This window comes from Dromiciops gliroides, chromosome 3 (genome assembly GCF_019393635.1).
Source record: "Dromiciops gliroides isolate mDroGli1 chromosome 3, mDroGli1.pri, whole genome shotgun sequence".
In the NCBI taxonomy this organism is placed as follows: domain Eukaryota; kingdom Metazoa; phylum Chordata; class Mammalia; order Microbiotheria; family Microbiotheriidae; genus Dromiciops; species Dromiciops gliroides.
Window position 1 is genome coordinate 151,166,952 of NC_057863.1, and position 12,173 is coordinate 151,179,124.

At 34.1% G+C, this 12,173-nt stretch overlaps 1 protein-coding gene across 2 annotated transcripts in view; it reads left to right on the forward strand.

Annotated features, from left to right (window-relative positions):
- The window catches only part of GPC6 (glypican 6), a 1,316,661-nt gene that overhangs the window by 83,999 nt on the left and 1,220,489 nt on the right, over positions 1–12,173 (forward strand). The gene's annotated exons all lie outside the window — the stretch shown is intronic.

Genomic DNA, 12,173 nt, shown 5'->3' on the forward strand with positions numbered 1-12,173 from the left:
CACTTCCGTTTCATTCTGTAGCTTGCTAAAGCTTATTCTTTTCTTTGTCTTTTTATAAAGATATATATTTTTTAAACCAAATGTAGTTTCAACAAGAACTTTGTATTCTTCTCTCACTCAGCAACAATTTTCTTTCCTAATTTGATATTGTGCTTTGGGCATCTGATTGAATAATGCTAGACTGAAACTATGCATTAAAGAGCTGTTCATTTATTTATTTATTTCATTGTGATTATTTAAAATAACCACATCAGTTAAATGAAGAATAATTTGATCAGCTGAGTTCTTGGAAATGCATTACTATTTCAGAAAACTGCATGAACTCTGCATTTACTTCATACATATAACATGTCATATATTATTTTCTAAAATCCAACGTGCCCACATTTGTTTACCTAGACTTTTGTTGGTTTCATTTGACAGTACCAGTGCCTTGTTTTTTGCTGTAATCTGCTCTGAAGTCATCTTACTCAAGAGTTAATACTACAATCTAGGCTATAGTGATATTAGATGACAATGAACAAATATTAAGGGCAAAATCGATTTTCATATTCAATAGAGAATCAATGTGTTAAAAAATGATTAAGGGGCAGCTAGATGGCACAGTGGATAGAGCACTGGTCCTGGAGTCAGGAGTACCTGAGTTCAAATCCAGCCTCAGACAGTTAACACTTACTGGCTGTGTGACCATAGGCAAGTCACTTAACCCCAATTGCCTCACAAAATTTAAAAAAATAAAATAAATGATTAAGACTATATTATGAGGGGACAGCTAGGTGGCACAGTGGATAGAGCACCAGCCCTAGAGTCAGGAGTACCTAAGTTCAAATCCAGCCTCAGACACTTAACACTTACTAGCTGTGTGACCCTGGGCAAGTCACTTAACCCCAATTGCCTCACTAAAAAAAAAAAAAGACTATATTATGAGGAAACCCTATAATAATAGGGTAGCTTGGTGGCACTGTGGATAGAAGGTGGGGCCTGGGGTCAGGAAGATTTCCTAAGTTCAAATCTGGCCTTAGATACCTACTAGCTAAGTGGCCCTGGGCAAGTCACTTAACCAACCCCCTTTGCCTCAGTTTCCTCATCTTTAAAATGAGCTGGAGAAGGAAATGGCAGACTACTCCAGTATCTTTGCCAAGAAAGACAACTCCAAATGAGGTCACAAAGACTCAGAAACAACTGAAATGATTGAATAACAGCTGTGGAAGTACGCCATTCTCTCATTTCTCAGGCTGTTTTAAAAATATTTTTTCTATTCTTATTGTGTTTTATTTGAAAATGAATAAAAAGACCAACTAAACTTGTTGTAATATTTACATTTTAATGGATTAGTTTCAATGTATGGATTATCATCACACTTTTTCATCACTTCCTTTCATTCCATTAATATTCCTTATCTGTTCATTCTCATTCTTTTTTATTGTACATATTCGATACTTTGAATTCTTTCATAATTGTCACCATATTTCTTTGTACCTAATTACATCACAACATTCCATTACATTAATGTGCCACAATTTATTTAACCATTTCCTTATTGTGAATTGCTTCCAACTTTTTTTTTCAGTTGTATACAATGTTGCTACAAAAGTCTTTGAACTAATACGTCTTTTTTATAACATTTTTATAGTATATTTCCAAGAATGGAATTGTTGGTCAACTTTTTAATGTTAATATTGGACATGATAATTTCCACATTTAAGTATCACAACTCTTTAGTCAATCCTTTTTATGATCCTATCAGGCTTCTTTGCCCATTTTCCAACTTTTCTCCTTATATGATCATCATTACTCTGTGAACCAAGATTCTGGTTCTACTTTTTCATTTGTATTATTCAGGAGAGACTTTTTAGATTTTTTTTATTCCTTATCCTTTTCAGTTTTAATGATGTTATAAAATTCCATATTCATAAGTACAACAATTCATCCATTCCCTTACTGTCATACATTTAGGTTATTTTCTTTTTTCTTTTCTTTCCCTTTTTTGTGGGTAATCACATATAATGTTGCTATGAACCTTTATTAATAAGTAGTTCTTTTTATTTTCTTTTTAAAGGAATTCTTTCAGTTTATATTACCAACATGGAATTTTTTAATCAAAGAGTTTAAAAAAGAAGAATTGACTAGCAGTACTAAAGACATAGCTTTGGCTGTAAAGTATACATTAGAATGGCAAAAATCCCCTTGATTTCACCTATTTCTATAATCATTTTTGATGGCCCAGTGGCAGTAGAGAAAGGCATACAGTAGTAACTCTTACCTAAGTTAAGCCAGAGTTTATGAAAATATGTGAGCGTCAACAGAGAAGACATCATAATGAGAGAAAAAGACTTAAATTTAATGAAAATGAGGGAGTAAAAATATTACAAATATAAGAGATTATCATCAGGGGATGGAATTTTGAAACTGTAAAAAGTTGAATCATGGAATTCCAGAGTGGAACTTTAAATTTCAGCATTTTTGAGGTTTTTCAGTTCTGAATGATGGTGGTAATATATAATATTTCTTTATGCTGTTATGGAAGGCAGAGAATGTCAAAAGTGAAGAAGAGTGGAGTAGAAATCAGAATTTGTTGGAGTGGAGAAAGTTGAAGAACTATTTTTTATTTATAGTTGTAGTGATGTGTCTCTTTTTCTGCTCATAACCAGATTGATTTGCTCTTATGTCAGTTAAATACCTGGTCATTTCTATCCAACAATCAGATTTTTGTAGAATTTGACCACTATACCTTAGCACCACATTTGACCTCTCATAACCATCTAGATCAGGTAGCTCTCTCATTATAACTCAATTTTAGATGGAACCCCCAAAGAGAAATGCATGATTTAAGACAAGTATAGTATGCTGCTCAAAGAGACATGAGAGAGGTAAGGATTTATTTCCATATATCCATAAAATGTCACTCTGACTTTGATAGAAATTAGTTTTCAAATATATTTGTGTGGCAGAAAAGTTAAATCACAACTATCCGAACTAATGTAAGGCTAGATTAGTATGGCTAATTAAAAAAATACTATTATTTCTCTTTGACTTTTGGCCACATATACTGATTGACTAAAACATTACCCCTTCAAGTTGGAAGAGACATTTAGCACTCAGCTAGATCCTTTCCACAAGAACCCTGATTGAGGATTTATAGATGTTCCTTTCATATAATGCTTGAATAGTGACGAGTAGGCCATCATTTCATTGGGTGGTCAATTTCTTTTTTTTCAAAGCTTAATAGTGAGCTAAAATTTCACCCATTATTCTGACTTTTTCACACAACCCCCACAAAGATTAACTCCTTCTACATCGTAGCCTTTCATAACTTTGAAGAACACTATTGTGGCTCTCCTAATTCATCTCTTCGTCAGCTAAAACAGTGATAATTCTTTCAACTGCTCTTTATGCATTTTGGTTCCATACAACTTAACATCCTAGTCATCATACAAATAGATCTCTCTTAAACCATAACTCATTTCTATAGCATTGGAAGGTTTGGCATAATGGATAGATAACTAACCTTGGAACTTGACCCACTTCAGTTCCAGGACTGCCTCTGATCCATTATTTCTTTGTGATCCTGGACAAATTACTTAATATGTCAGTATTCTGTGTAATAAATGGTTTATGATTATAAATTGCAGGAAAAGTTCCAACCTACATTAATAGAGGAAATTCCTAATCAGGAGCCATTTGTGGAAATGAATGCCCAAGTTCTTTCCCAATATGTTTAAAATATACAAAGTATTTTCCTCACAATGGTTATTATTATCCCTCTCTTGCAGATCAAGAAACTGAGCCTGTTAAAGGTTAAAATGACTTTGCCTATGATTGCACAGGCCATTAGTATCTCAAGGAGGTTTCAAAAACCCATATTTCTGAGTCTAAGACTCTTTATGAATTACTATACAGTTTCTGTCTAAAATAGTTTATGTGTATCTACATGTGATTTATGTAAAAAAGTAAAATACAGATGATAAAGATTACTTTTTAACACTTTATTTTGCTTTCTCATACTGTAAAGAAGAAAAAGTATTAACTCAATTAATCATTAAAAGAAAAGTTTTAATATGGAGGAAAAATAAGGAATCAAGCAAAAAAAAATGACTCACAGAGATGTCTGTCAATTAACTAAAATAAGGAAGGAGTTTATAAATTATTATCCATGTACTTAATTTTCCCTTTTGCCTAGATTACAATTTGTTGTGGAAAATAAAATTTCTATTTTTCTTTATATGCCCTATGGCTAAAAAATGAAAAAATATTTGTATGAAAATATCATTTTATCATCTGTTCAATAAAAGATTAAAATTCCATTTATAGTAGTTCTGAAACTTTTAATTATACTCACTAAATAAACTAATGCTTTCTAGTTAACACAGAATATTTTAAAAATGAAATCTGTTCACTAACCATATTATATTAATAATAGCTTACATGTGTTTACATATATGTGTATATATTATATATGATTTGCACATATACATATGCTAAATAACACTTTTTAAAGGTCTGCAAATTGATTTTGACTTCATTTGTCCCCCCTTTCCAAACTTCATCCTATATTAAACAGTTCAGCAGTTCTTCCTTCCCCTGTCATCTACCAGTGAATTCCTCCTTTGTTTTGTTTTGTTTTGTTTTGTTTTTGCAGGGCAATGAGGGTTAAGTGACTTGCCCAGGGTCACGCAGCTAGTAAGTGTCAAGTGTCTGAGGCTGTTTTTGAACTCAGGTACTCCTCAATCCAGGGCCGGTGCTTTATTCACTGTGCCACCTAGCTGCCCCCCTCCTTTGTTTTTTACTCCCACTTTTGTTTTATTAAATTCCAACTCTAGATTAACCTTACTATCTTTCTTTTTTGTAACTACTCATAGGATACTGAGCAATACTGCAGAAAGTTCACAGAACTGCTGTTTGCATCCAGTAAAAATGATGTTATTCATTTCATCTTAACTGGGCCCTTATTGCCTGCAGGGCCATACTTTAATTGTTCCTTAATTGACTAATTTTTTCCATCCACACGTTTGCTACTTTAAATATTTTCCTTTTCTCAAACTTCCCACATCACTCCACCTCTCTTGATGATCAGAGGACCCAACCCAGTACTTTGCTGAAAAATATAGATGCAATTGGGAATAATCTTCCTCTACCCTGTCATCTACCAGTGAATTCTTCCTTTGTTTTCTACTCCCACTTTTGCCTTACTAAACTCCAACTCTAGATTAAACTTACTATCTTCATCTTACTTGACCTTTCTATATCATTTGAATATTAGCTGAGTATCCTTCTGATTACTCTGTCCTCTCTGGGTTTTAGTGAAAATACTGCCCCTAGGTTCTCCTCCTACTTCCCTGTATGCTACTTCTCAGTCTTTTTGGCCCATTGTCTGTGTCCTATCCTGTAATTTGGGGGGTACACTAAGTTTCTGACCTGGGTTATCTTCTTGATTTCATCAGCTCTTCTGAATCCAATTATCATCCCACTAGAAGTATAACTTCAGATAGATAGATATAGATATATACATATATGTATTCTCTCTCTTTTCTCTTTTTTCTCCATCTATCCATCCTTACCTACCACAAATCTGAAAATCTGAAATGTGCCATTGTTGAATTACACACATACACACACAACACCACAACAACTCCCTTCCTAAATTGTAGTAACCTTAAAACAGTGTGGTGCAGTGGAAAAGGAACTAACTTTACTAGACATTACTGGTGTGATAATCCCTTTAACTATTTCTGCTTCAATTTCTTCTTCTGTAAAATAATGGAGTTGTATTAGATAATCATAAAAATCTCTCCCACTTTTAAATCTTTGTACCTATAACCATTTCAATTTTAGTTCAACTGCATTTTAGTTTACTTGCTTTGAGAACGCAAAGATGGCAAAATTTGGTATTTTAAATAACCAATAAGGGTGTCTGAAGGCAGCACCCCTATTTCTGTAGAAGCAGATAGGCAAATGGTGAAAGTACTCAGTGATGAGGTGATAGGCTGAAGTTGAAGAAATGATCCTTATATTTTTGATTTGGGACAGTTTGGACATTTTCCCCCATTGGTTGTGAATATTTTAGTAGGATTTTGCTTTTACGTTTTTTATGAAGGGGAATGGGATAGAGATAGGGCTCCATTTTTTTTAAGAAGAGAAGCAAAGCCAGAAGAAATAACAACAGGGCAGTTTTGAAAATCATGTTTTAAATTTCTTAAATGCCTAAAAAGAAAAACATGCTCTGTAATAGTTTCACAGGTTCATATATAAATCTCTCCAACTGTTCTAATATACACAATATGTATGAGTGTATATATATATATATATACACACACACACACACTATCTAAATAAACATACATATTAATGTATATACATAGGTTATATGTATAGAACGATCTATAACTTATATAAAAATTTCATATATGTATACATATAAATGTACATCTATCTTTCTATGGAAATGATCATTGTTTATTCAGTTCAAGATTTTTTTAACTCTTAGGAGAAAAGACCATAACATAGGTAAGACAAATTCATGAAAAACTCCTAATTTTAGGCTGACAAGGACAAAGATGAGGGGATTCACTGAGTTATTGGAAATATGTCGTACTCTGTTAGATTCTTATTGAATTTCAGCAGAGGTAGGCTATCCTTTTCTTTATTGGAAGAGAAGGTGGGCTGATTGGATTCTTAGTAGTCTCTGTCAGAAGATTCATTTTAACCCTTATATTTGTGTCACAAGGATCTAATACTATAACTTGATATGCAGGATATGATACTGTAATATGTTATGCTTTTAGCATTACATGACAAACCAACAGTCTTCATTAAAATGCATTTTTAAGGAAGCATTATTTATTGTGAATATTTTTTTCTTTTAGTTATCGAGATTCTTTCAAAAATTCTTACTGAAAATGAGCTTTGTTGTACTGAGATACTTTTCTTCATCTGAAGTATATGTAGATTATCTAGTGTAATAATTATTTCTCAATGAATAACATTAAAGACAAACAGAAATGTCTCCTAAATACTATTAAGTCAGTTATTTAGTATAAAATTTATCTTTTTAAAAAATTTCTAACTTGTTAAAATTCAATTGGAAATTCAATTGGAAATTATCATTACCACCAATTAATGGGTAACTATCATGCATACTCAAATATTATAATTGATTTAATTATTGTATTGAACAATACCAGGCAAATGAATGATTTATTTCTAGAGCCTAAGTCAACTCTTAAATATTGTAATTATTTGTAGAATGTACAAACTATTTTGCTGCTACCAAGAAAGACAATAATAATCATAGAATAAAAAATCTCCTAGTGTCAGAAGTTAATATCTTCTGTTATAATTAAACTAGGATATTTATTTTAGATATATGCTTTCTTCATGCCTTTATTTCACTGTACAACTGAATTTAGTTAAGTAGTGTAAGAACTTTGAAATTTTGTGGTTGTTTCCTTCATATGCATTAGAAAGCATTCGGTGAAGGAATATGTACATGAGAGTTGTGTATTTATTTGATATAAACCATCTTTCTTTGAAATCATGTTTATTTTTACAAAGTAGAAAAGGAAATGAAGAGTGATAAGTACAGGTAATGTGTGTGGTGTTATACCTTCATGACAATTCTTATAGGTTTACTTTAGAAGCAATACACTGCCTTCACAAACTTTAAATCTGCAAATTTTGAATCTTTATATTGTTAGCAAAAGGACGCATTTGGATAGTTAATCCCTTGCCTCTGAAAAGAATTAAAATTAGTATCAATTCTGGGCAAACCTAGTCCTTAAGGCATATTTCAATGCAAGGAGCCAATAGGCATAGTGTCTTTTTATAACACATGTTTGTTTTCTTTTGTTTTGTTTTTTTAATTTGAAAACTTTTCAAATTTAAAGTAATTTCTATAACACACTTCACTGGGATATTTTACTATGGTAAAACAGCCCCATAGCCTGTCTGGTACCATATCTACCACTCTGTTCCTGAAAACACTAAAAATATACATACACACAACAGAGTGAGCCATTGTGAAGAATAGGCTTAAAAGTTTAAAATAAGATAGCTTAAGGCAATGAGCTCTCAAACTCATGACACGATCACTCCAAAAAACCTCCAAATAAGGCCATAGGACAGTTCCTGGAGCAGCAAAATCCACAGAAGAATGTACTGAAATCATCTTCCAACCAAGGATGGCTTAGAAGATTGAAAGGAGGGAGCTGCTGTGCTGAGATAGGAGTGGAGCCCAAACCCACAGTCACCCTGACACAGATCCAGTCTCAGGAAGGCCTCGCCAGAGAAAGAGACCCTCAGAGCCTCTGAATCAGCAGCAGCATCAGTGTTGTCTGGAACTAAGTTCACAGTCTGGTGAGAGGGCTGAGCCCTTGGCAGGCGGTAGATTACAGGGGTCTCTGCTGGTGCCGAGGTGGAACTTGAGTTTTTTACCCCTGCCAGGAGGTAGGCTTGTGTAGTAGTGGCCCAGGTGGGGGAGGGGCACAGGCTCGTCAGAGATGACAACCACAGCACATAAAGCTGTTTGATTAGCAAGTTGGTCTGGGGTCATGTACGGACCAGGTAACAGGTGAGGCAAGTGGAAAACCTTTTCCTCCTTAAATCACAGCACTTGAGACTTCTGAAGCTTGGGATAGTACAGCCTGGAAACAGTGTGCCACTTTAAAGAGCTAAAAGTGATGTAAAAGAAAGGCAAGATGAGCAGACAGAGAAAGGTGAGAATCATAGAAATTTTCTTTAGTGACAAGAAAGATCAAGATGCACCCTCAGAGGAAGATGTCAGTGTCAGGGCCCCTTTATCTCAAGCTTCCAAGAAAAATATGAATTGGTCTCAGGCGATAGGGGTGTTCAAAAAGGACTTTGAAGATAAAGTTATAGAGGTAGAGGAAAAAATGGAAAGAGAAATGAGGGTGGTGCATGAGACATGAGAAAAAAGTCAACAGCATGAAAAGCCAAATTGGCAAAATTGGTACAAAAGCTCTCTGATGAAAATGATTCCCTAAGAATTAGGATTGAACAAATGAAAACTAGTGCCTTTATGAGAAACCAAGACACAATAAAGCAAATCCCAATGAATATAAAAATAGAGGGCAATGTGAAATATCTTCTTGGAAAAACTGTTCACCTGGAAAATAGGTCCAAGAGAAATAATTTGAAAATTATTGGTCTACCTGAAAACCATGATTAAGGAAAGAGTTTAGATATCATCTTCCAAGAAATTGTCAGGGAAAACTGTCCTGATATTCTAGAAGCAGAAGGTAAAATAGAAATTGAAAGAATCCACTGATCACCTCCTGAAAGAAATCCCCAAAGGAAAACTCCTAGGAATATTATAACCAAATTCCAGAGCTCCCAGGTCAAGGAGAAAATATTGGAAGCTGCCAAAAAGAAAGACTTCAAGTACTATGGAAATCCAGTCAGGATAGCACAAGATCTAGCAGCTTCTACATTAAAGGAGAAGAGGGAATAGAATGTGATATTCCAGTGGGCAAAGGAATTGGGATTACAATCAAGAATCACGTATCCAGCAAAACTGTCTATAATCTTTCAGAGGAAAAAATGGGACTTCAATGAAAAAGGGGACTTTCAGGTATTTGTGATGAAAAGACCTGAACTGAATGGCAAATTTGACTTTCAAATACAAGACCCTAGGGAACCATAAAAAATTGGAGTTGGGGGACATACCTGGGGTCATGCAGGAGGTGACTGTCTTGTGTCTGAGGCCAGGTTTTGCTGGGATCCCCCTGGGTTCAGGGTGGATGCTTTATCCACTGTGTCACCTAGCTGCCCCATGATGACATCTTTAGGGTTAAATTGAGGGGTCAGGGGAATGCACTGGGGGAGGGGGAAGGGCAGAGGTAGCATGGGGTGAAATCCCACATGAAAGAAATAGGAAAGGGCTTATGGGGTGGGGGAAGAGATGGGGGAGGAGCAAGGCTGTAAATTAATTTTATACTTATCAGAATTGGCTCAAAGAACATAATCTCATCAGAATTGCCTCTAGGGGGAATTAACACACACATACCCAATTGGGTGGAGTAATCTATTTAATCTCGGCAGTACATGAGCCTAACACTCATCAGAATAGGCTCAATGACCTCAATCTCATCAGAATTGGCTCAAGGAGGGAATAACATACACACTCCATTGGGTGGAACAATCTAGCTAACCATGCAGGAAAATAGGAGGGGAAGGGGATAAAGAGAGAGGGGCAAAAGAAGGGAGGGAAGATTAGCGGAGGGGACAGAGAGAAGGAAATCCCTTTTGAAGAGGGATAGGGTGAAAGAAGATAGATAATAGAGTAAATATCATGGGGAAGGGAATAGGATGGAGGGAAACAGTTAACAATAGTAATTGTGAAAAAGAGAAAAGTGTGTGTGTGGGGGGGGAAATTGTAAAAAAAAAATATTTATAGCAACTCTTTGTGGTGGCTAAGAATTGGGAATCAAGGGAATGTCCATCAATTAAGGAATGACTGAAGAAGCTATGGTATATGATTGTAGTGGAATAGTATTGTGCTATAGGAAATGACAAACAGGTCGATACCAGAAAAACCTGGAAAGACTCATGAACTGATGTATAGTGAAGTGAGGAGAACTGGGAGGACATTGTGCATAGTGACAGCAGTATTGTTTGATGAGCAATAGTGAATGACTTTACTACTCTCAGCAATATAACAATCCGAGAAAATCCCAAGGGACTAATGACAAAGCACACTATCCACCCCCATAGAAAGAACAGAAAAATAGAGCACTTGTGGATTTTACATATTTAACCTATATCAGATTGGTTGATGTCTTGTGGAGGGGTGAGGAAAGGGAGGAAGGGAGAAAAATTTGGAACTCGAAATCTTATGAAAATGAATGTTGAAAACCGCCCTTACATGTAACTGGAAAAAATAAAATAAATTTTTGTTGCACTGAAAAAACAATTAATTAAATTTTAAATAATAAAATAAGATAGCTTAGTGGTAAGGAATAATTACTTTGTTTTCATCTGATTTCTAAATTCTTCAGTTTGTTCCTAATCCCAGACACTGACAATTCATTCAATATTAGTGCACTGTGCCATCATCATCAATACCAACACCTTCAATTTAACCAGTAATGTTCAGGGACCAGTGTTCAGTGAGCTAAGGGGAGTTGAGACAGAAAAGTTAACACTAATGAAAGCCTATAATTAAGTTGATTGACTTTTGAGCAGATTTACTGTTCATAAAAGTAATATGTCTAGATAGTTAACCACCCTTTTATAAGGAAATCCGTACTGTTTTTATAGGTGTGTATATACACACATACACACACCCACACACGCACACACACACACACACACACACACACACACATATATATATATATACACACAAATTAAATCAGCAACAAGAGCTTTGAAATACTATTTGGTGTAAAGGATAATTTACAAAAGTGTAGTTCATATATAATATGTATTTTAAATATTTATATTGTATATACCCAAATAGACTTCTGATAAAAATAAACCTATGTAAGTGTGTATGTATGTATACACATATGTTTATTTATATTTACAGTGTAAATGGTTATTGACACCAAATATAATTTTAAAACATTGGATCAACCTGTTTTATAATTTTATTTTTCCTTTATAATTACTGAATCCTTGCCTTTGTGTTGTCATCATCATTATTATTATCCTTTAAAATTTATTTTTATTTTTTTTAGCTGCTTTTTCCCATACATGGGAAAAATTCAGTTTCCATAGGTCAACATTCCCATAATTGATTTGGGTCTTCATACTGAGAATTTAAGAGTAGTTGGTTATTTATCAACATAATCCTGTGTTGTTTGGAGGGAAGGAGGCAAAATAATAATAATAACAATAACAACAGCAACAACAACAACAACAATAATAATAATAACAACAATAAAGCTTTTTCATAGCTGGAAGGAAAAATCCAACAACAAAAATTTGTTCCTAATAAAATATTGTACTACATATTTCTGTACTTAATATGTGCTTAGCACTGATAGACAGTATATGATATTAAAGAAGTATAAGACTGAGTTGCTTCTTATATAGAATGGTAATTTATTTTTCGTATTGCCTGAAACCACTTTTACTTTGCATTTTATTAACAAACAGATAAATGGATCTTTTCTTTTAAGGATCTTAAAATGTCTGAGTTCTTTTAACATGAA